Raw genomic sequence first — 22316 nt, 5'->3', positions numbered from 1 at the left:
TTGAAACCAGTGGCAAATGCTTAGTAGCATTGTTAATATTGATCATAAATTAGTTTTGAAATTTAAAAAAAAGAAAAAATAGTTTTGTTTTAGATGTTCTAAAACCTAATTAAAGTATATTTTTACCTTGTCTCAAGTCCCCATGCCATTTCTTGTCTCAGAAATTTTCAAATGATCTTAATGCATGAAGTGACTGACTAAAGACTATATGTGCTAATAACTGCTAGCCTATTCAAATCTCTAATTTTATTGTTGATGAATATCAGCAGGCAACAAGTGCTTGGTACTCTATGTAAGGTTATTGTCACAACTCGGAAGATACTCTAGAATTCAATACATTTTCCAAACATTCATCAGTTATTCATTCATTCAGCTGATTGATAGGTAGGACTTACTATGTGCCCGACATTGTTTTGGGCTTTAGGCCCTAAAATGAAAAAGAAAAAAAAAAAAGATAATGTTTGTTTCTGCCTGCATAGAGCTCATTCATATGTTAGTGGAGGGTCAAATGTTTAATTGAATAAGTGAATGAATGAATGAGGATGGAGAGACAAAAGAGGCTGGGATGGGGCTGGGTTATGATCAGAGTAGCCAACAGTCCTTGACAGTGCCCTGGGGCCTTAGAGCCAGCAGCAGGTCAGTGCAGGGTGTCTGCACCAGTTTAGCCACTTTATCCATCCTCCCTACACTTGGAGCCCCTATCAGAAGCCCTGTCTCCACATTTAAGTGCTGGGAAAATTGTGCTTTCACCTCCATCCTCCCTTCTGCACCCCTTGGCTCCTTAATACTGGCTCTGGTTACAGTTCTCCTCTGTCCTGGCTGGTTCTGCCAGGTTCCTCTGGGTTGATACTTATTTGGCCTGATTCTTGGCTCTCCGACTTGCCTTCATCCCTAGTTGCTCTCCTTGGATCCCGTCTCACCTCTGCATTCCACAGATACTCACCAGCTCTGTCTCAGCCTGAGCCCAGCTCTGGTTTCTAGGTTGGAGCTTTAGACACCCCCTGACCTCATAGGGGGAAATCAGATGTCAGGGACTGGGGCTCAGCAGCAGCGTTTCCAGACAGCGGTGGTGCTGAGATCCAGGCAGGAAACAAGGTTGGGGTGGTTGCAGGGGTTTATCTAGTTTGCAGCAAAATCACTACTGGGAGGAGAAGACGGGCAGAGGGGGTCAAGGGGTCAGGGATTTAGGGCAGGCTCTGCCTGGCAGGGTAACTAAAGTACAAAGCAAAAAGCTACGGTAAGGTCCAGTCTTACAGAGAGGCAAGCATGACAGGGGCCAGGGACAAGGGTATAATTTGATGGGCACGTGGGGACATACCGGACCCGAGCTGTATTAGTACTGATTCCAGACTCCATAACTGGGGATCTGAAACTATTGATCTGACCTTCTGGTTACTGTTGAGACTCACAGAGAGTACTAGTTGAAAGCATAGACTTTGAGAGGAGACAGAAGAGGGTGTGAATCCCAACTCTCCTTACCTGTAAAATGGAAATGGTAACACCTGCCTTACATGGATGAGGTAAGGATTAAATGAATGAATTTTAGACGACTGTGAGACCTCTTAAAAAGCTGACAAACAAGTCTTTGAGCACCTGAGGCTCCCCCATGAGGCCCAAGTGGGGAGGGGAAAATGGTCAGCAGCCCAACGCTGGCGCTGCTGGCTCTGGTTTCAGCAGTAGTCTAGAGTGGTCTCATTTGTCTCTACTGCATGCTCCTGTGTGTCCAGTACCCTCGTGTTTGCCATGGCTCTGCCATGAGCTCATAACCTCCCTGAGTCAGTGTCTCTTTCTTTTAAACTCAATGTTGACCAAATTTGAAAACAGACAGGTACATATGGTCCCTGTTGCCGAGTCCATTCCACATACTGAAGTTGGGCTTAACCTTTTGTTCTCCTGCTCAGAAATCTTTAGTTGCTCCTTATTTTTAACTGCATCATCTGCTCCATTTTCTAGGCCTTTTATAATCCGATTTCAGCTTATTAGCCACTGAGCTCCCTTTGCTTCCTGACACTTCCCCTTCTCTGTCCCACCCAGACCCGTGGCTCTCATCACACCCCCTTGGGTGCTTCACTTCCAATTACCCATGCTGTCCCTCCTCTCTTTAAAATTCTGCTCTTCCTTCAACCTGGCCCAAGTCTCCTTGCCCTTGAAGCCCTTTGTCTTGCTGTTGTTGCTTTTCTCTAGTTTTATTGAGGTATAATTGACATACAGCACTGTGTAAGTTTAAGTTGTACAGCAGAATGATTTGCTTTACATACATCATGAAATGATAACCACAGTAAGTTCAGTGAGCATCTATCGTCTCATATAGATGCAAAAGAAAAAAGTATTTTCCTCTTGTGATAAGAATTCTTAGGATTTACTCTCTTAACAGCTTTTACACACAACATACAGCCATGTTAATTATATTAATCATGTTGTACATTACATCCCTAGTACTTGTTTATCTTCTAACTGGAAGTTTGTACATTTTGACCACCTTCATCCAGTTCCCCCCCACCCCCAACACCCCACCTCTGGTAGCCAGAAATCTGGTTTCTTTCTGAAGCCTTTTCCGACTCCTAGAATGCTTCTAAATCTACTTATCCTTGAACTCCTATGATACTTAATAGTTTAGAATTTATCAAATTACACAAAATCTAAGAATGCCATCAACTGAAGATGCACCATCATTTTATGTACTATTAGGAAAACCCATCTAATTAAACTGGCAACTATAGAATGTGAGAGATTTCTATTTCAGAAATGTTAAGCTATAAAAATGCATCTTAGAATCAATGAAATATGGTAATTATTTAGTGGTACTTATTATAATTATAATGGACATTATCACTGTTTCATAATTGCTGTTTATTTTCTGACTCCCCTACTAGAATGAGGACTTCTTGAGGACAGATTTCATGCCTGGCTCATTCACTGACCATCCAGCTCACTGGTGCTCAACAAATGATTGAGTACATTGACTTCAAAAGTGAACGGAAGGCAGATATGCTCACCACTATAACACCTATCTATCTGTCTATCTACCTACCTACCTACCTATCTATCTGTTTATTTTAATGGAGGTACTGGGGACTGAACCCAGGGTCTCACACATGCTAAGCACATGCTCTACACTAAGCTATACCCCCACTGTCCTTAAGTGTCACAAACTTATGGTTACAGAGGGGGGGTTTGGGGGGAAGAAGTGGGGAGAAATAGATTGGGGTTTGCGGATATTAACTCCTATATATAAAGTAGATAAACAGCAAGGTCCTACTGTATAGCACAGGGATCTATATTCAGTACCTTGTAGTGGCCTATAATGAAAAAGAATATGAATATGTTATACATCAATTAAAAAAACAAAAAAGATTTAATCAGGGGCAATTTTTTCCTCCAGGGGACCTTTGGTAAAGTCTGAAAAAAAAGAAGTGAATGGAAAGTTCCTTGAAGGCAGGGAATATGCTTTACATTCTTATGTATACTTTTTTTTAAATTGATGTATAACATGCATATAGTAAGGTGCACTGATCTTAAGTAGAAAGCCTAAAGTCATTTTATATAGATATACATCTGCATTATAATCACTCGCATTTATATATAGTAGAATATTTTCCTACAGTACTTTTCCCTAGTGCTAGGGAAATTGGAGATGTCTTTCAATATTTATACTGATTGATTATATGGTCTTTACCTACCCTTGTATAACTCAGTTTTGTTTTGTTTTTGTAATTTTTTTGGGGGGGGAGGAGGTAGTTAGGCTTATTTTTATTTAATTATTATTTTTTTAAATGGAGGTACTGGGGGATTAAACCCAGGACCTCATGCACGTTAAGCATGTGCTCTGCCACTTGAGCTGTACCCTCTCCACTATAGCTTGGTTTTAACTCACTCCTGTTTTCCCTTGTTCAGTGGTTTGCAGACTCTCAAAAGGACGTATCAGAATCACCTGGAAGGCTTTAGAAGCACAGATTGCTGGGCCCCACCTCCAGAGTTTCTGATTTAGAAGATCTGTGGTAGAGTCTGAGAATTTGCTTTTCTAACAAGGTAACTGATGTGGCTCTAGTGGGATGAGGGGAGGGTATTAATGTCTCCCTAGTCAGGGGCTGATTCTAACCAGAGGCTCTTTACTTTTTCTTTGCCATGGACAGCCTGGGCAGAAGCCCATGTACTCCTCAGAATAATATTTTTAAATGGAATAAAATAAAATACCTGGGACTACAAAGAAAACTAACTATATTAAAATAGATTGTTCAAATTACTTAAAAATTATTTTTATATGTGTAATATTTACTGTATTTATAACAAGTCAACTGTAATGTGATATAAAAAATTTGGGGTTTCTGTTGATGATAAACTCACACACCTACTGATAATACTACTGTGGTTTGTTGCTCACATTTATAATTGAAAGAAGTGGTAAATTTCAGATAGAGGTTAGTGGAAATAACCTAGGTTAGGAATACTTGCCTTTGTGCAATCTGAACTGGAATGCTCTACCCTTTACATTTGGTGAAGTTCCAAAAAACTCAGTCGATGGTTCAATGTTATTAAGTATCTCCTGTGTGGAGACATTTTGATAGATTCTTGACATTCAGAGGGGGATGAGACACTCCCTTCTCCCTGCCCAGAACCTCCCAATTTGGCGAGGGAGGATTGAAATATAAACTGATGATTAAAGTGGAGTGTGACATATGCAGAAATAAAAGTATGCACAAGGCACAGAAGTAAAGAATAAAATGATTTATGCAGAAGCTTGAGAGATGGGGGTAAGATCTAGAACTCAGTTGAATGGAAGTTGTAGTGGTAGACTGTTGCATTGGTGGTCCTTGATGAGACTTGCCTCCAGATAGATATTCAGGATCCCCCATGTTGACTCTGAACTTGGCCACAAAACTTGCTTTGGCCAGAGAGCATTACCAAGCACGACACAAATACTTACACATGGGGGTTTGTCTCCTGTAATGGTTGGGCTTCAGCTGCCAGTTGTGAGGCTTGGGCTTAGATTATTGGATGAGGAGAGGCCATGTGGAGAGCGGTTCCAGAGGATGAGTGGCCATCTTGGATGTTCCAGCCTCAGCTGAGCTCTCGGGCGACTGTAGCTGTTTAAGAAACCCAAGCAGTGAGTGAGCAGCAGCAAAACTGTCCAACCCACAGAGTCATGAGAAGTAACAAGTCATTGTTTTAACCACTGTGTTTTGGAGTGGTTTGCTATACACCAGTAGGTAATTGAAACAGTTGTTTTTAGTTTCTTTACTTTTTTTCCTCTTCCATTTGTCTTTTTAAAAATGCAGAGGATAAAACACTGTAAAAAAAGAAAAGAAAAGAAAAGAAAAGGAAAGCTGAAGCAGAAATTTTTCTGCAAACAAGCACAATTTCCAGGGAAACTTCTAGTGAGTGTTTCATACTTTTAAATTCTATAAGATCTGTGGCTAGAGCATTGATGTGGTAATTATGACTTTGGTAAACTTAAATGCTGATCTTCAGAGAATGACTACTTTAAAATCAGAAACTCTTAAAACCTGGGATTTTGAGCTGGAAGAGATCTTAGAATCTGTGCAGCCTAACCTCTTAATTTTAGACATACGGACACTGAGGCTTGAGAGGTTAAAACCACACAATATGTTGTTATTAGGGTCCAAATCTCCTGGCTTCCAATGCAGTGTCTTTTAATAAGTAAGAAATAGTAGTTTGTGGATTACCATTTCCATTATCTTATTTTCACAGTAGGCAAAGTGGATATTTTTATCCTTTCTAATTTTATAAGTGAAAAACCTGAGATTTGGATTTGGAGAGAACTGCTTATTTCACATAGCTCATAAAATTAGGACTAGATTCTGGGCCTTATGACCCCTGGTCCAGGGCTTTTTTTTTTTTTTTTTTTTTTAAATTATATCACGCTGTCTGTGATGTTCAGTATAAAAAGCAAGGAAATAAACTAATATATTTTTGAGAAAGAGTTAGCAACAGACACTAATCTGGTTCATCTTTGAATTCCTCATAGAGCGATATACCATGTACATAATGGTCACTCAATAAATATTTGTAATATGAAATGAGTACGTGAAGGAATGAATGAGCAACTGAATAAACAAGGGATGGAACAGGATTATGTTTCATTTTAAACGGACATTGCATTATTGAAGTGTATAATTAATCAAGATACTTCTGTACTTGAAAAGAAATAGGGGCCAAGACCCCCAGTCAGTAGTAATGACAACATTTTGTAATTACTGTTCTTTGAATTCTTTTTTTTTTAAAACAGAGGTACTTGGGATTGAACCCAGGACCTCATGTATGCTAAGCACGCATTCTCCCACTAAGCTATACCCTCCCCCTACGTGCTTTGAATTCTAAAGCTGAGTGATGACCACAAAGGTAAGCTCTTTCCATATGTCTCTCCTGTCCTATATGTATTAAGTCAAAAGCCCTCTCTGGACATAACACAATGGTGGGAAGGAGGTGAAGGGATAACTTCCTGCCAAGCCATCAGGAAACAAAGGTTACTCCCCACCTCCCAGGGGAAAACTGAGATAGAGAACGTGACCCAGGCAACCTTGTCCAGTAGAAATAGAATGAGAACCACATATTTAATTTAAAAATTTCTAGTAGCTACAGTAAAAACAAGTAAAAACAAACAGATTAAATCAATTTGATAATGTATTTAATTCAATATGTCCAAAATATTATCTTTTCAACATGTAATCATTACAGAAATTATTGATGAGATATTTTACTTTTTTTTTTTTTTTTTTTTTTTTGAGACCTACTTAGAGTACATCTCAATCCAGACTAGCCACATTTCTAGTACTCAACAGCCACACGTGGCTAGCAGCTACCATTTTGGTCATGGTGATTCTGTAAGGAGAAAGTGACAGTCATCACAGCACAGAGGAAGTAGTGTCCTAAGGAATACTTGGGGAAATTACCCTCCTTTAGTCCAACTGCAGAACCCAGACCACTGCAGCTTGAAGGGAGATTCTGAGACCTCCTGGGGAGTCAGCCGCAGAGTTCTGATAGCCTTTTGAGAAGATGTTTGGCTGTGTAGCCCTGGGCAAGTAACTTAACCTTCATATCACTCAGTTTTTCATCTGTTACCATTTAAAGCTGCTCAGATGATTGCATGAAATAATAGGTAAAAGCATTTAGCTGATACCTGGCAGGTAGGAAGCACTCAGTAGTAGCTATACAAGATCTACTAGGATCTCACCCTCATTTTAGATTAAAAAAAAAAACAGGTTAGTAGGGCTCCCTACAAATTACTGTCTTCTCCTCAGCAAGTGTATAGGGGCTCTTAAGTAAGGTGAATTTTAAAAAAAACAAAGTAAACGAAAAAGGTATGAGTTATCTTATAACTAGCCTTCTTCTACTAGAGGGAATCTCATATCAATAAAACAAGATAGTTTTCTCCTTTTTATCGTAAAATATACATAACCTAAAATCGACCATTTTAGCCATTTTTATTGTACAGTTCTGTGGCTTTAAGTGCATTCACACTATTCTGCAACCATCACCATCATCCATCTCCAGAATTTTTTCAGCATCCCAAAATGAAACTCTGTATCCAATAACTTCTTTTTACCCTTTCCACCCAGTCCCCGGTAAACATTATTTTACTTTGTCTTTTTATATTTGACTATTCTAGATATCTCATTTAAATGGAGGTCTTCTATAAGTATCATGATATTTCTTTACATATTAAAGTAAGAAAATTTGTTCTAAAACATTGATAGAGTAAACATATTTTTAAAAGAATAATTAATGTTGGAATGCATGTTGGTATGTACAGATTAAAGTAATAAGTTATGATTATTACATGTACATATCTGAGGGAGATGATCACCACAAAAGTTTTTCTTTACTTTTTAAAAGGAACTCTATGAAAGTATATACACGTGAATATAAACAAAGACATGTCTGCATAAGATCACTGCTCAAGAAGTTCATAAATAATGATGCCACAACTTCAGAAACATCAGAAATCTCTCTGGTATATAGATTCTTGGGTTCCAACCTTGGCTGTGTCAGTAGTTTGCCATTTGGCCCGAACTTAGGACCTGATCGTCTCAAGTCCCTTCTATCTTCATCTGTAAAGTGCAGGTACTAACAGCTGCCCTGCCTACATCATAGAGTTGATGTAAAGATCAAACAAGATAATCAAAGTGAAAGAGCGCTGGGAAATACAAAGCCCTGTCGAAATGCAAGGCGACATTAAAAGCTGTGGAGAGATTGCTAACACAGTTTGATTGAAAGTCAAAGTTTTGTACTTCTATGAGTTAAAAAGATACTCAGTATTTGCAAATTATTTAGAAAACCAAATTCCTGCTGTGGTAACTCAATACTGTGACTAAATTATGTTCTAAATGCTGTACATTTGATACCTACTGCTGTAAGTCCCCTAACCACATTACCACACTAGATGTAATTGTACAGCGTTTCGGCAATATCTTCAATTTTTGGTGGGTAAGAAGTATAAATCCACATAGTTTAAAGGCAAACTCATGTCTTCACCAGAAAGTTTTGGTTTTTGTTTTGTTTTACTTTTCCATAGTGGCAACAGTGCTGTTCTCTGTAACATGTATGCTATGAGATGCAATTTAACAGACTTTTAATTGAGTGCCTATGGTGCACAGTCATTTGGGGGAGAGATGGGGTTGGGTGAAGGGTGGAGGTTATGAGAAGAAACACAAAAAGAAAAAAGGGGTCCCTGAATTGGGTGAGCTTTAAAATTGATGGGGCGTGGGATATCCTGTGACAACTAACTATAAAGACATGATGAAATCAATGCCAAGAAAAGGCTTAAGGATTATTAAGAATACATCATGGGGGCTGAAGAGGTTCAAAGGATTGATTCATTCAACTAGGATGGCAGAATCTTGTGACATTTGTCCCTGGTTCTGGTGCATGAGAAGGATTCCTTGGGTCAGAAATAGAAGAGAGGATGTTCCAAGCCTGTAGGAACCACACCTAACCTATCCCACAAATAAATGGTTACCCACTAACTGGCTGATAAAACTGAACACCTTGGCAATGTGCCCTTGACTCTACAAAGTCACAGCTGGGTGGTGTTAGGGGTTAAATCCCAGGTTCCTATTTGAAAGCACAAACCTTTGGCATTCCACCATCTGAGGAGGCCGGCTCAGAGGGCAGGCATACACAACTCTGCAAACAACACTCCATTTTATTTCAGTTCTATAGAGTTGCAAGAATTTTATCTTTGTTCAAATGGGTGTGTGTGTGTGTATCCAAATTTAAATAACCCATGCCCAGCTGGAAAACTCTCCAGGCCCAGGTTCTAGCTGCAGGTTTGTAAGCTCACTTCTGCTCCTGTCCCAGTCAGTTTCCACAGATCCAGCACCACCCTTTACATTTAAGTTTAGTTTCAGGCTGGCGGGGATTGCACTTCCCCTTCCAGTGCGTTACTGTTACATTACTTTTCCCTTGCCCCAAAGTATGACCTCTCTTCTAATTATTATCATACTATTAGCTAACATTTATTGAGATCTTACATTGGGCTAAGCAATATGCTATGCGTATTACAGCATCTCCCTTACATGGGACAGGTAATATTACTATTTCTATTTTATAGAAGAGGAACAGTGGCTTAAAGAGGTTATGTGACTTGTCCAAAGTCACCTGGCTAGTTTAGTAGTAGAGTCCAGTGGAGTCAGGTCATGCACACATAACCACTGCACTGCACTATCCCTACTCTTTTGCCTTTCTCAATATCAACAGAGAATTCTGTGAAATTTAAGTGTCACCTGTATGCAAACTGTTTTGAAGAGTGGCATTCCATAGATTAAGAGGAACAAGCCACTTCTGACTTGCAATGATCACATTCACGAAGATTTATTCAGTACTCTCTAAGTGCAAGGTACTCTGCTAAACACATGCACTTTCTCATTTTAATCTTCACAGTAGCCTTTGAGAGGAGCATTATTACCTCTTTAGCAAAGGAGCATCAGAGAGGTTAAGTAACTGGCCTCGAGTCCTGTTAGAAAGTGGTGGGGCCAGTATTTGAACTTTGGCCATTTGATGTCAGAGCTCTAGCTTTTAACTTCAGAGCGATACGGCCTCTTTGGACCAGTTGAGGGTCCTCAAAATTTCTCCCCCACCTGCCTGCCCCAGAGCCTGAAGTGAGAATCCTTAGACCTTCCCTAGCAGTTGGGAGTTGCTGTTTGTTTCCTGGGGAGAAGTGATACTTAGAAGTTCCTTCAAAGCCTTGTACCAGGTGATGCAAGGCACCCACAGGGGGACAAGACCCCAGTGCCAGCCCTCCAAGCTGGAGAGGGGCTGGAAGGAGATAAACAAAGCAGGTACAATCAGCATTGAAATCGAGGTGCCAAAAGCAGATGAGGTCATGCCACTCGTCTGCTTAAAATCATTCACCAGTAGTCATCACCAACAGGATGATGACAGCCCACTTCCCTAAGCAGGGCAGGCACGGCTACTCCTGCATCTGTCTGCCTTCCTCCTTAGCTTCATCTCTGCCTCCCTGTCACACATTCTGTGCAACAGCCAGATACATGACTGGCAGCTCCACACCTTGGTCTGCCTCTCTGCGCTCACTGTCCTCTCTTGCTTCCATCTGACCTAAGTTATAGCGTGCCTTTGAGACTTATCTTGGTCACATCTGTATTTAAGCTTTTAATGCCTTCCTCTTCCTAGTGTGTGTGACTCGATAGCACTTTGCACACCTATTATAGCAGTTATTAACCTAAATTGAAATTGTTTACAAATTTGTCTCTTCAAAGGCAAGGCAAGCAGCTTAATCCTCTTTTGCATCTGGAGTACTCACCCAGCGTGGGGACATTACTAGGCTCTCAAAGCTTCAGCAAAAGCCCACATACTCATACTAACCCAATGAAAGGATTCCTAGAACAGAATAGCAGTCCTGTATCCAGCGCTGAATAAGGGCCCTGGGAATCGGCATTTGCAAGTTTGGGAGAAGGAAGATCTTTGGACCGACCCAAGGCAGACCTGTGCTACTCTCAACTGGAAGTGCACCGCTAACTGAGACGATGAGGAAGCAGAAGGCCTTCAAGTTCACCAGTTTCCGAAGTTTTCCTGGGCTGGATCCATCAAAGGTAACTTTTTTTTTAATTGACCATGATACAATATTGCATTTATAGGCGTGCCTGCATCTCTCCCCCGCTCCCCACCAACCAGCACCTTCCAGCAGTGTGCCATCCTCGCTGCACACCCATTAGGCCGTACACATCGCTCTCACCATTTATCCAGCTATTACTGTATTAGATATTTTAAAATCATCAGCTCATTTAATCCTCTCAACAACCTGGGAAATATTTTTATTTTTCTTGCTCGTGAGGAAGCTGACTCCCGCCGCTAGGCTCCGTACCACTCTGTGGCCCCTTCCACCGCGCCAGGGTTCACCCCGCTCTCTGAGCCGAGGGGCGCCCGGAGTTTCTCGCCCTTGGGCTCCAAGGACCCCTAAGCACAGTGGTCAAAATAATAAGAGTGCTGCATTCTTTATCCGCACAGTGAAAAAGTTTTTTCGGGGTAAGGTATGCTTGAGAAGGAAGCCAAGACGGTAGCCAAGGGGGAGAGAAGAAACAGGACGGGGCGGGGAGGTGTGGGAGAAGGACCCGAGACGGGGCTGGAGCCCCGTGGCGCGGAGGCCGGGCCGGGGCGGGGCGCTGGGGCGGGCGGGGCGCGGGCGCCGCGCCATTGGCCCACGCGCCCGGGAGCGGCCCCTGAGCGCCCGCCGGCCGCCCGCGGGGGAGCCTGCACGCGCCGCCCACCGCTGACAGAGGCCGAGCGGCACCTGGGCTGCGAGCCGGGCAGAGCCGTCAGCGCCCGGCCGGCGGAGAGGAGGCTCGCAGCGCCCAGTGCTGAGGAAGGTAACGCGCCGCGCCCGGGGTTGCGGGATTTGCACCGCCAGGCTAGGGTCTGCGGCCAAGAGGACTCGGGAGGCTGCGAGTGACAGCGGCGCGCCCGGGTCTGGCTTCGACTCATCTGCCCACTGGCTGTGTTACCTTGGGCAACTTTCTTTCCCTCTCTGGGACTGTGTTACCTCCTCCGTTAAATGAGGGAGTTGGTGTTGAATGAAGCTTTTCGGTCTTCTGAGTTATAAGCTGTCAACTTCGTTTTGGCGCCTGCAAGCCCCCTTTCTCAGTTTCTCACGCACTGAGGAGCCTACTGAGCTCCCCGCGGGGCCGAATCTCCAGGAAGCCGAGGTGCTTGGGTAGGCGGGGGTTGTGTGGGCTGTCGCGTTTCCTGGGGCTTTTAAGGACCGACGCTAGGCTTGGGGCTGGTTGCTGGCTGGATCTGACTACAGAGTAACTGCCCCCAGATTGCTCAGGTGAAGTAAGATAGGCCGCTAGGACCTGCTACAGGTGGGGCGCTGGGAAGGGGGAGTTGGGGGTTTCTACTTGGAAAATAAGTAGATTGGCTCTAGAAATCTCTCTTTACACCCAGACCTCGTCCTGCAGTGAGTTCCAAATCACAGGAATGGGATTTATCGTCTTTCAAAGTGGAAATAACTGCTTCAGGAGCTGAAACATAGGGCTCCACCAGCATGTAGGAAGTGGGCCCCTCTCTCTGCACCCATCCTGCCTCCTCCCTCTTCCCTTTCCTCCCTCCTCCCTTTATACATCCCCCTTGACTTTGAGGGGCTCCACTTCCTGTCTGAATGAAAAGTCCTCATTTTCATTTTGTGCTGGTTTGTGACCAGCAGCCTCCTGGGCTTTGGGCTCTGGGTTGAGATGGAAGCCTAGATAAGAACAGACTATGAATCATGCTCTCAGCCTCCGTGTGCAGGGGATGTGCAGAGGAAGCCCAGTGGGGCTTCAGACAGACAAACACTGGACGGTGGGGTGGACTCAAACTGCTGTCCAGCTTCCTGTCCCCTTCTTGGCAGCCATTCCCAGCTAGGCAGTCAGCTGTCAGTTGGATGGAGCAGCCAAACAGAGGAGGTTGGTTGAAAGGAGCAGAAGACTTTGATGGGTTTTTGTGGAAGGTCACCAACAGTTCTCTCCCCTCACCTTTCCTCAGCTCTGTGGTTCTTCTGCCCCTTCGTGTGGTATCCAGGTGAAATCAGATTCCAGGGCCTGGGCCCATCAAGAGCAGCAGGGGAGGGGGGCAGGGCAGTGGCAATGTGGACTTCTATTGGGCACTTGTGGGCCAGGCATTCTTCTTTGCATATAACATGTCCTTGATTCTCACAAAGCCTTTGTGGGGACTGGTATACTGTCATTTACCCCATTTTGCAAATGAGAAACAGGCTCAGAAAGATTACTTCCCTTAGTCACATAGCTAATAAGTTGCATAGGTGGAATTCAAATCCAACCTCTCTGAATCTAAAACCTGTGTTCTTTCAACTTTTTTGAGGCTCCTTGAGTAAAAGCAAGTTAGAATAGTAACAGCAAAACTGAGTTCTCACGAGGTGCCAGACACTGTCAGTGCATTTTAAAAGTGTTATGTCATTTATGGTGCAGGCGTTTCGGTCATCCTGGTGAGAATTAGTGATTCCTTAACCTCCGTCAAGCAGCAGTCCTCTTCCAGTTCCTGAATGCCTGCCTGATCCCACCCAGCTGCTGGTGAGTGGGTGGGGAAGAGGCCCTGTTTGCTTTATCCTAGAGGTGGTTTGAGGTCTAATGAAAGATCGATTGTCCACAGCTGATCCGTTAGACCTGACCGTTGGCTTGTGAATGATCACACTGTCCCCTAAGAGGCCTTTCTCTGGCTTCACTCAATAAACATTTGTGGAATGAATGAATTAGCACCTTGTGCAGAGTGGTCTGCTGTCCTGCAGAAATGTGAGGTGGCCCCTGGGGCAGCCTGGGCCCCACCATCCTCAGAACCCAGGACACCAAGCCAGACAGTTCTCCACCTCGGGCAAGGAAGTAGGGTGAACTGTGCCTTTGTGAGCTGACAGATTTCCCTGGTAATACGTTAGCTGCCACCTGTTTTATAAAGGATCTTTAAAGATACTAGATGAAGACAAACTTGACTTTTTTTTTAATTAACAGAAAAAGTGACAGTATTAATGAGCTTTCTGCTCTCTCAAAAAGGAGGGAAATAAGATGTACTATTTGCCTTAGGGCTTCCCAGACTTCTCCATAGAAGAGTCTCCAGTAGCAAAGGAGCCTGATATGTGCTCCTGGGGGTTAGGGTATAGTTCACTTCGGCCCTAGCAAGCTTGAAGATTGTTTTAAGGATTTATGCAGTTTTTTCACTTGATTCCATATGTCATTTTTTTTTTTAATGAATACTTATATATAGTTTCCTTCCCTTAAATATTTGTGTAAAATTAGTCTCCTGGCATATTGCTTTATATTCTTGGGGGCTGAGTGTTCCCAAATGGAGAAGCAGGGCAAAGTTCTGGTCTGGGGGCTTAGATAATTGTTTCATTTTCTGGTCACCTGATTTATAGTAATATTACCAACCTCCTGTGGTGATAACCTCTTTCTCCATTTTTCAGAATGAAGAATATATTTAAAAAATAAAAACAATTATTGTTTGTTTCCCTCCCCCCCAAGATTTAAGATATACTTGACATGTAACACTGTGTAAGTCTAAGGTGTACACAAGATTTTATACATGTGCATTTTACTATTATTATTTTTTTGTAGTGAGAATGTTTATGATTTGCTCTCTTGGCAGCTTTCAAGCACGTCATGCAGTATTGTTAACTAGAGTCACCAGGCTGTATATTAGATCCTCATAACTTACTCATCTTGTAATTGGACATGCGTACCCTTTGACTAACATCTCGCCATTTCCCCCACTCCCCAGCCTCTGGCAACTATAATTCTACTCTGTTTCTATGGGTTAGCTTTTGTAAGACTCCACATATAAGTTATATCATTATTTTTTATTTTCTTATCAAAACTATACATATTCATTGCAGACAAAGATAAAACACAGATAAGCATTAATAATAATAATAACAATACAGCTATACTCAGAAATAACTAATGCAAAACTTGGGGTATAGCCTTCCAGCCTTCTCTGCGTACTTCTATGAGTACTTTTTTTTTTAATGAACAAATGAATATAACTCTTACTTTTGATTGTATTATTGTCAGCTAAGAGCCATCTCAGGTTGTTTTTGAAAGATTGTAGAAAGTAAATTATTAATAATTAAAAAATCATAAATGTTAATCCTGTTTGTGAACCCCAAAGCCCGCCCCCATCACTCCCCTGTGTCGCTTAGTTTCCAGCAGAAACAAGGGCCTGCCGTGGGGCGGCTGCTAAAGTTGCAGGGGCCAGCTGTGCTGCTTGTTAAGTGACTGGAGTATCTTAAATGTCTCAAATGTAATGGAAAAGGTAGCTCTTCAGTGTTACTGACATGCAAAGTGTGAGAAGAAAATTCTAAAGAGAGAATGCATAGTGAGGAGGAGAGAGCCTTAGAAAAGGTCATTGCTCCAACATTGCATTTTATTACCTGTGTGACTTTGGGTAGCTTCTCTAAACCAATTTAAATTGGGAATAATGACACCTGCTCGATTTTCCCTCACCAGCATCACTAGTGTCAGATGTTATTGTTACTTGAATTGCATGTAAATGTATATGCAATTTAAAAAAATTAAATGTAGAAAGAGCAAAAGCATTGTTGGTCTTTATGAAATGCTGGAATCTAACGCTTGGGCTTAATGTTAGTAAGACTTGATTATGATGCAGAGGCTCTACTGGATCCCTACTCTAAGTTATCTTCAAAGGATATAGGATTCCTAGGTGGCTAGCATCTCACTAATCTTCATCACAATCCTGAAGAGAAGACAAGGGCAGAAAATAGACCCATTTCACAGAATAAAAACAAGCTTGGCATTTTAGGGACCTGATTATTTGCACAGGGAGTCCCAGAGCTCTTGAGGGCTGTCTCTAGCTGCCAAAAGCAAGGCAGAGGATGCTAGGAGGAAGCAGTGGAAGCAGCTGGACAGGCGATGTACTCATGTGAATGTGGCTGAGCACCGGCAGCTGCTGCTGCAAAGGCTGCTTACAGGCTCGCACCCAGCTCCAGGCAACGCTGGGGAGAGGAATGGGTCCTGCAGCAGGAGGCTCGTCTCCTACTCCTGCCTCCGAACAAGGTGTACGATCTGGGTTTAGTCATATCCTTTCCCTGAGCCTTGGTTTGTTTTTTTGTTTGTCTTTAAATCTATAAAGTGAACTTTATCTACAGATGAAGTTCTTTTAGTCTTAAAAATCTATGATTCTGAGTTATTGTCCATTCACATTTGCCCAAATGGAAATTTGGTTGAGAATTAGTCCATCTAGATAAATCAGGTGTCAGGTAATGTTCTCACTTCCTGGTGCTTTCGGTGCCCGCTCGTGATTGAATAAGGGTCTCCCCAGCTGACTGCCCTCTTGCAGAACACATGATCCCCATGTCATTGAGGGGAGAGTTGTTTCTGCTCATCTATTTGTTACTCTTAATCTAGAACCTTCTCAGATTGCAGGAGGGAGAACTGCTTTGAGGCAACTTTTGGTGAGGTAGGTTGACAAAAGTATAATGAAAACAGGTTATTTATGTTAATAAAGCCATATGTGTCACTCAGTACTTACTTCTGAAATCACTAAATACAGTATCTTTCCTTAGTGCCTACTGGGTACTTGTTCCTGTCCTAGCACTTTTACAGAAGGTGGGAGAAGCACACTCTTGAGTGGTTCAGAACTGTGAGAAGGCAGAGAGGGAGGGAGGTGGGGGCGTCCAGTGTGGTTGGAATACCATGCAGATGAAAAGACCAATTTGGGAAAAAATTGAGCCTCCAAGGGCTTGGACTGTGGTCTAATTCTGCATCCAACTGCCTAGCACTCAATAGGAACTTAGTCAAGTATTTTTAATGAATTAATAAACTAACGAAAGAGTGACTGAATCACTCTTCTGAAATGAAGTCTTAGCTGAAATGTGGTGCACCGATCCTCAGGTGGTTGCAGTGACTTCTTTACATATATGAAGTGCTTACCACTTACAAAAACACTTCCCTGTGCATTATCCCTCATAATGATGATAGAGATTAAAGAAGGCCAAAATGAAAGCATTTTGCAGCTACTAGTAGAAATAGATTTGGTTTATTATTCCTAGATAATCTTCTTTCTATAAATGCATCAGGAAATTTTCAAGAAGGGGATATAAGACTTAGTAAACAGTTTCACAAATTTGCATTGTGAGTTAGAGGGAGAAGGAAAGGCATTGCTTAACTTCTGGGTGAATAGGCATTTCTTTTTTCCCTTGCAGAGCATTGTTTTACTGTAAGTCCTGATGGAACTGACGCCATCAGCTTCTGATTAGACAGACGTGTTTTGTGCCACCATTACTCATGGCCACAGGCGCCTGGGCTCTCCTGCCACTGGCTGAGTCAGCTGATTAAAACACAGGGCTCTGAGGCTGAGGGTAAGGGCTGGATCCCAGGCCAAGCCAAGGCGCTCAGATCTGTGCCCCAACCACTCCGCCCCCTCTGCCAGTGATGTGCATTGGGAGGAAGACTGAACTATGGCATGTTAGAATCTTTAGGGTGGAAACTTTACCACTGCTGTCTTTAGACTAGTCATTTGAGTTTTAGAAGTGAAAGGTCTAGGTTTTCAGTTTAATTCTTTGATTTTTTATAAAATGGATTCTAGGGTTGTTTTGCGTCTACCATCTTGGGACTGTTGAGGGGTATATCCTGAGGCCTTTGCTGTCCCCAAGTCTGCAGCTGTCACCATAGCATATCATTCCCTCAGTGTGTCTATAAAATGGGAACGATCATATCTGCTTCACAAGGTTCTTCAGAGGGTTAAATGAGGTTGTATATTTAATGGTCATGTATTTAATGTGGGAGGCTGATGCCCAACGGTGAAACCAGGCTAAAAACTTGCCCTTTATCTCAGAGGTGGCAAGGAACTAATGAATGTATCTCACTATTGTGTGTGAAATAACTAGGTTTCCCTTTAGGACAGTAATACTGCCCATAGTATAGAAGGTGGATTTGACGTTGATTGAAGGCACACTTGTCTGGACCTGTGTGTATTTTAAAACTTTTTGTAAAAGGTAGGTATAGAGAGGGTGGTGCTATTTAATTCAAGACTTCTGTAGGAAGGTACATATGTGTTGGAAAATGGTGATTCCATATACTAATTTATGGATTGGACCACTTTGGAGATAAATTATTCCAAAATGATAAATATGCTCTGCCTTGGAGCTAAGCACATGTCAGTAAAGACCCCGGTGTGCTTTTGGCAAAACAGTTTGAGGCTTGGACCCAGGAAGAATGCTTAAGGCCCTTTTCCATATTTCTAGAATTGAAATTCTGGGAATTGTTGACACCCAGCACATGCCGAATTTGGTTAGTGCTTTGCAGAATTTCTTGTGCTCAACGTGCACTGCTGTGGTTAGCAGTCTCTGAGTTTCCTGGGGGGAGGAGCAGGGAGGCATGGGTCACAAAACCCTCATTTGTGGGCACATTGCAAGAAACTGAGTGGCCCTTTTCCCCAAGCAGTCAGTGCCAGATACAAGTACACACAAATGTGTGTTTGTATGTTTCTAGGTCTGTGTTTGTGTTTCTCTGAGTGTTGTCTGTTTTATCCAGACCAGAGGGAAAACCTGACACATACCTGGAGTTCCTCAGGGAAGAGCCCCTGGGGAGATCAGCCTTGGTTACTAGAGGTGCCTGGATGTGGAGAGGATCACCTGCTTCCCCACATGAACGGGGTGGTGGCCCGGAGCCAAGGGTGTGGAGATGTGGCTCTGCCTGACAGAGTCTGCAAGGAACAGATGTTCATGGAATGAAACACAGGTGTTTGCTTGGTGTGTGAGGAACTGAGGACAGATTGGATGTGCTCACTTTTTCCCTTCTCTGGTAGCCTTTCCCCAAGATCACTCTCTGAGCAGGCAAGATCTGAAAGTAAGTCTTGGGCTGACAGGTGATGCATAGGGAGCAAGATACACACTTTAAACTCTGGGAGGCATCTGCCCTGGGCTTTTGGAAAATGACACCTTTGAACCTGTCTGCCTTCATGTGCTAAGATCCAGTTCCTTCTTACTGGGTTAATCGAGTCTAGGAGGAATCCTCTGATAGATTCAGGTTTGGTCTCTTTCCTTTGAGACCAAAGGCACCAAGACAGATGAGCTGTACATGGGATCGGTCAACTCTTTGAAGGGAGTGTTTGCGTGCTTCACTCCCTGTAGGTACAGTGACCATGTGTTTACCTTTGGTTTGATATTTAAGTATGGTATGGTTAGTTGATCTTTGATGAAATTTTGTTGCTACTCTTTTAAAGTTATTATTAAACAGCAAACATTTGTTGATAAAGGAGCTGCATACTCTAGTGGGAAGTATATCAGATTTACAGATGAGAGTTCATTCAGTAAATACTCAGTGTTTACTATGTGCCAGAAATTGTTTTAGGCTCAGAGTCCAGTGGGGAAAGCAGACGTCTATAATAACACATAGTGTGATGTTAATGGTTGGGTATGAGCATAAGGGGGGTGGGGTGGTGGGTGAGAGGGAAGGGGGGATCAAGTGCCAAGAGCTTCCTGGAAGAGGTGACACTTGAGAAAAGACTTGTGGGATGAATAGGGATCAGAAAGTTAAGGGCAGGAAATAGCATGGCTGGCAGTTTCATGTTCAAGGCAGGGTTGGCAGGAACTGAGGCCAGAGAGGTAGGCTGATCATGGAGAGCTTTGTGCAGCTCATTAAGGAGGCTGAACTTTTAAAAATCCTAGCTTGTGTTCTGCATTATGTGAAAATTGGGCAAGTATTTCCTCTCTGAGCCTCAGTTTCCTTATTAGTAATATGGAGATAATAATGATTGCCTGGCTTAACCTCGTGACTTTTGTAATGAGACTCCAATAAGATACTACTACTAATAGCCAACAATGATTGAACACTTACCACATGCCAGACTTTGCATTAAGCTCCTCAAAATGAATTAACTCATTGAATCCTCACCACAACTTTATGAGATAGGTACTCTCATTAAGTCCGTTTTATAGATGAGAAATCAGAGGCACAGAGGTTAAGTAACTTGCCTCAGATCATAAAGTAGTAAGTAGTGGAGTCAGGATTTGAACAGAGGCAGTCTAGCTACAGAGCACTTCTCAGCTGTGTGTGTGTGTTTATAGTGCTCTCTCTCCGCCAAGCTCAAGAGCCGAGTTATGTTTGCTCGAGGCAGAAGAAATGCATAGCTGTGGACTTGCCATGTGTAGTGTTCGGCTCCAGCACTGCTAACAGCCGAGCCTCTACGTTGGCTTCTTCCATATTTGCAGTTCAGCTAGCACCTCTTTCCTGAGCACTGGTTCCTCATCTCTGTCAGAGTTTCTAGAACCATCCACTGAATTTTCTGCCCTGCTGTTAGTTTTCACGTTTAACCTGGCTGCCTTTCCAGGCACTCCTGGTTCAATGCACTAATCCCCCAGTTAACTCAAGAGCTTTGAGCTTTGAGTCTTGTTGGATTCCTGCATCTCCTGAGGAATATTGTTCCTGCTTCCTTCTCAATGTTGTTCCCAAATGACATATTTCACCTCTTCTGCACCTTCCAGCTTCCTTCGACTTTTGTGAGGTCTACTGCGAAAACCCTGGCCCCTTTGATTACAGTGATTCCTCTCCTTCATTCATGCGAAAGTAGCCTATTTAAAAAAGTAAACAAATAAAACAAACACGCAGGCTCCCCATCACCCACTGCATAAAAGGCAATCTCCTTAGTTCGACATTTGAGACCTCTGTTTTAGATTCTTTTCTTCCACTCTCTGCTACTATGAACCCAGTCTTCAATCAGTCGTGTAGCAGCCTCTGGACGTTGTTCACGGAGCTTCCTGTCTGGGCCTGGAATGATACTTTTATTACCCTTCTTAAGCTCTTCCCTGCTCTGCCACTTACTCTCAAATCTTTCCTCTCCTTAAGACTGCGGCTCTATGGTAATTCTTACCAAAATCTTCCTGGTCCATCCCAGCAGGAAGTTTCCTCTCCCTTCTTTAACTGGTTTAGTGTTTGGCTTACACCCCCTTTATGGTCTTCACCACATACCACCTTGTGTTGGTGCTCCTTGTGTACTGGTCTCCATCTTCCCTATTGGTCAGCAGTTTCTTAGAGGGCAGGGACTTACTGCTATTTCCTTAACGCCCGGAGCCCAGCAGGCTGACACTGTACAAATATGCTGGATGAATATATTTTGAAGCACTGAGTTACTTACCTTCACTATCTTTTTTAAGAAAGAATTTTAATAGATCAATTGGCTATAAGAATTGGTGGTCAATAGGCAGTTATTAATAAGATATTTGGCTTTTGTGTTTCATGTGTGCAGAAGAGAATTAAATAGCAAGCCTGAGACCGCTTGTCCTTAGAACACTTGCTTACAAGGTTTGTCCTTGATTGGTGTCTGGGAACTTGGATCTTAGAAGAGTAGATCACTGTACATAAACTGTTTGTGCAAACAATGCTGTTTATGCCGAGCACCTGCCTTCCTTCTGGCAGTCTGGAATTAAGGTATCTGCCAAGCAGGGGGCGTCTACATGACCAGTCCCCAATAAAAACCCTGGGCACTGACTCTCTAATGAGTTTCCCTGGTTGTTAACATTTCACACACGTTGTCACAACTCGTTGTGCATGTGACTCAGCTGAGATAGGCCTCTTGGACGCTCATGCCTGGTGTTCCCCAGACTTCACCCTATCTACCATTTTTCCTTGATGATTTTGCTTTGTGTCCTTTCATTGTAATAAATCACGGCTGTAAGTATGACTGTATGCTGTCCTCTGAGCCCTCCTGCTGAACCTTCAAAAACCCGGGGCTGGTCTTGAGGGTCCCCTCAGTGCAGCCATGAAATGCCACAAATGCAGAGCCAATCCTTTTTTGTTAAGCTAAGATTTTTGAGTTATTAAAGTTTCAGAGAGGTTATAGGCCCTTACATGAGAGAAGAGCCCAATTCTTAAAACTGTATGTATATGGGCAGGTGAATGTATATGCTGCTCTGCAGGATAAAGCTGAAGCTTTCTTGATTGCTCTCTATAAAATCTGGGGGAGAAAGAGCTATTGGAGAAGGCTTGGTTTAATTTTTCATAACATCTCAAGTACTGTCAGAGTCCTAAATATTAGTTATCAAAACTAGGCTCTTAGAAAATCTAGGGGCAATATTTGCCTAGGACCGATCCATTCTTATTGTTCCTCTAAATCAGGAGTTGAGTTCTTTGGGACATTTTTCCTGACAATAAGTGGTGGGCAAGAGCATGCATAATGTTGAGTTTCTGTTGTGTTGGACATCACCTAGGTGTTCAACACGAATCATTTCCCTTAGTGCTCACAGAGATCCTCAAAGGTAGGAGTTTTAATCTGTACAGTATAGCTACGGAAAATGAAGCTTAGAGAAATTAAATATTTGTCTAGATTAACACAGCTAT

General features: G+C 42.8%; 1 protein-coding gene across 16 annotated transcripts in view; it reads left to right on the top strand.

Annotated features, from left to right (window-relative positions):
- Nucleotides 1–22316, top strand: part of SYTL2 (synaptotagmin like 2) — a 127840-nt gene that overhangs the window by 17567 nt on the left and 87957 nt on the right. For 11 of the 16 annotated variants that reach the window (XM_074372777.1, XM_074372778.1, XM_074372785.1 and 8 more), the window contains 4 exons: nt 3895–4029; nt 5277–5375; nt 6248–6360; nt 10737–11069. The gene's annotated coding sequence lies outside the window, so the exon portion shown is untranslated. Of the gene's footprint in view, nt 1–3894; nt 4030–5276; nt 5376–6247; nt 6361–10736; nt 11070–11695; nt 11844–13439; nt 13542–22316 lie in introns of those variants that run through there. The other 5 variants (XM_074372776.1, XM_074372781.1, XM_074372779.1 and 2 more) reach the window with 5 other exon arrangements.

This window comes from Camelus bactrianus, chromosome 10 (assembly GCF_048773025.1).
Source record: "Camelus bactrianus isolate YW-2024 breed Bactrian camel chromosome 10, ASM4877302v1, whole genome shotgun sequence".
Classification (NCBI taxonomy): Eukaryota; Metazoa; Chordata; class Mammalia; order Artiodactyla; family Camelidae; genus Camelus; species Camelus bactrianus.
Note: the sequence above shows the minus strand (reverse complement) of the source record. Positions and strands in the feature narration are given on the sequence as shown.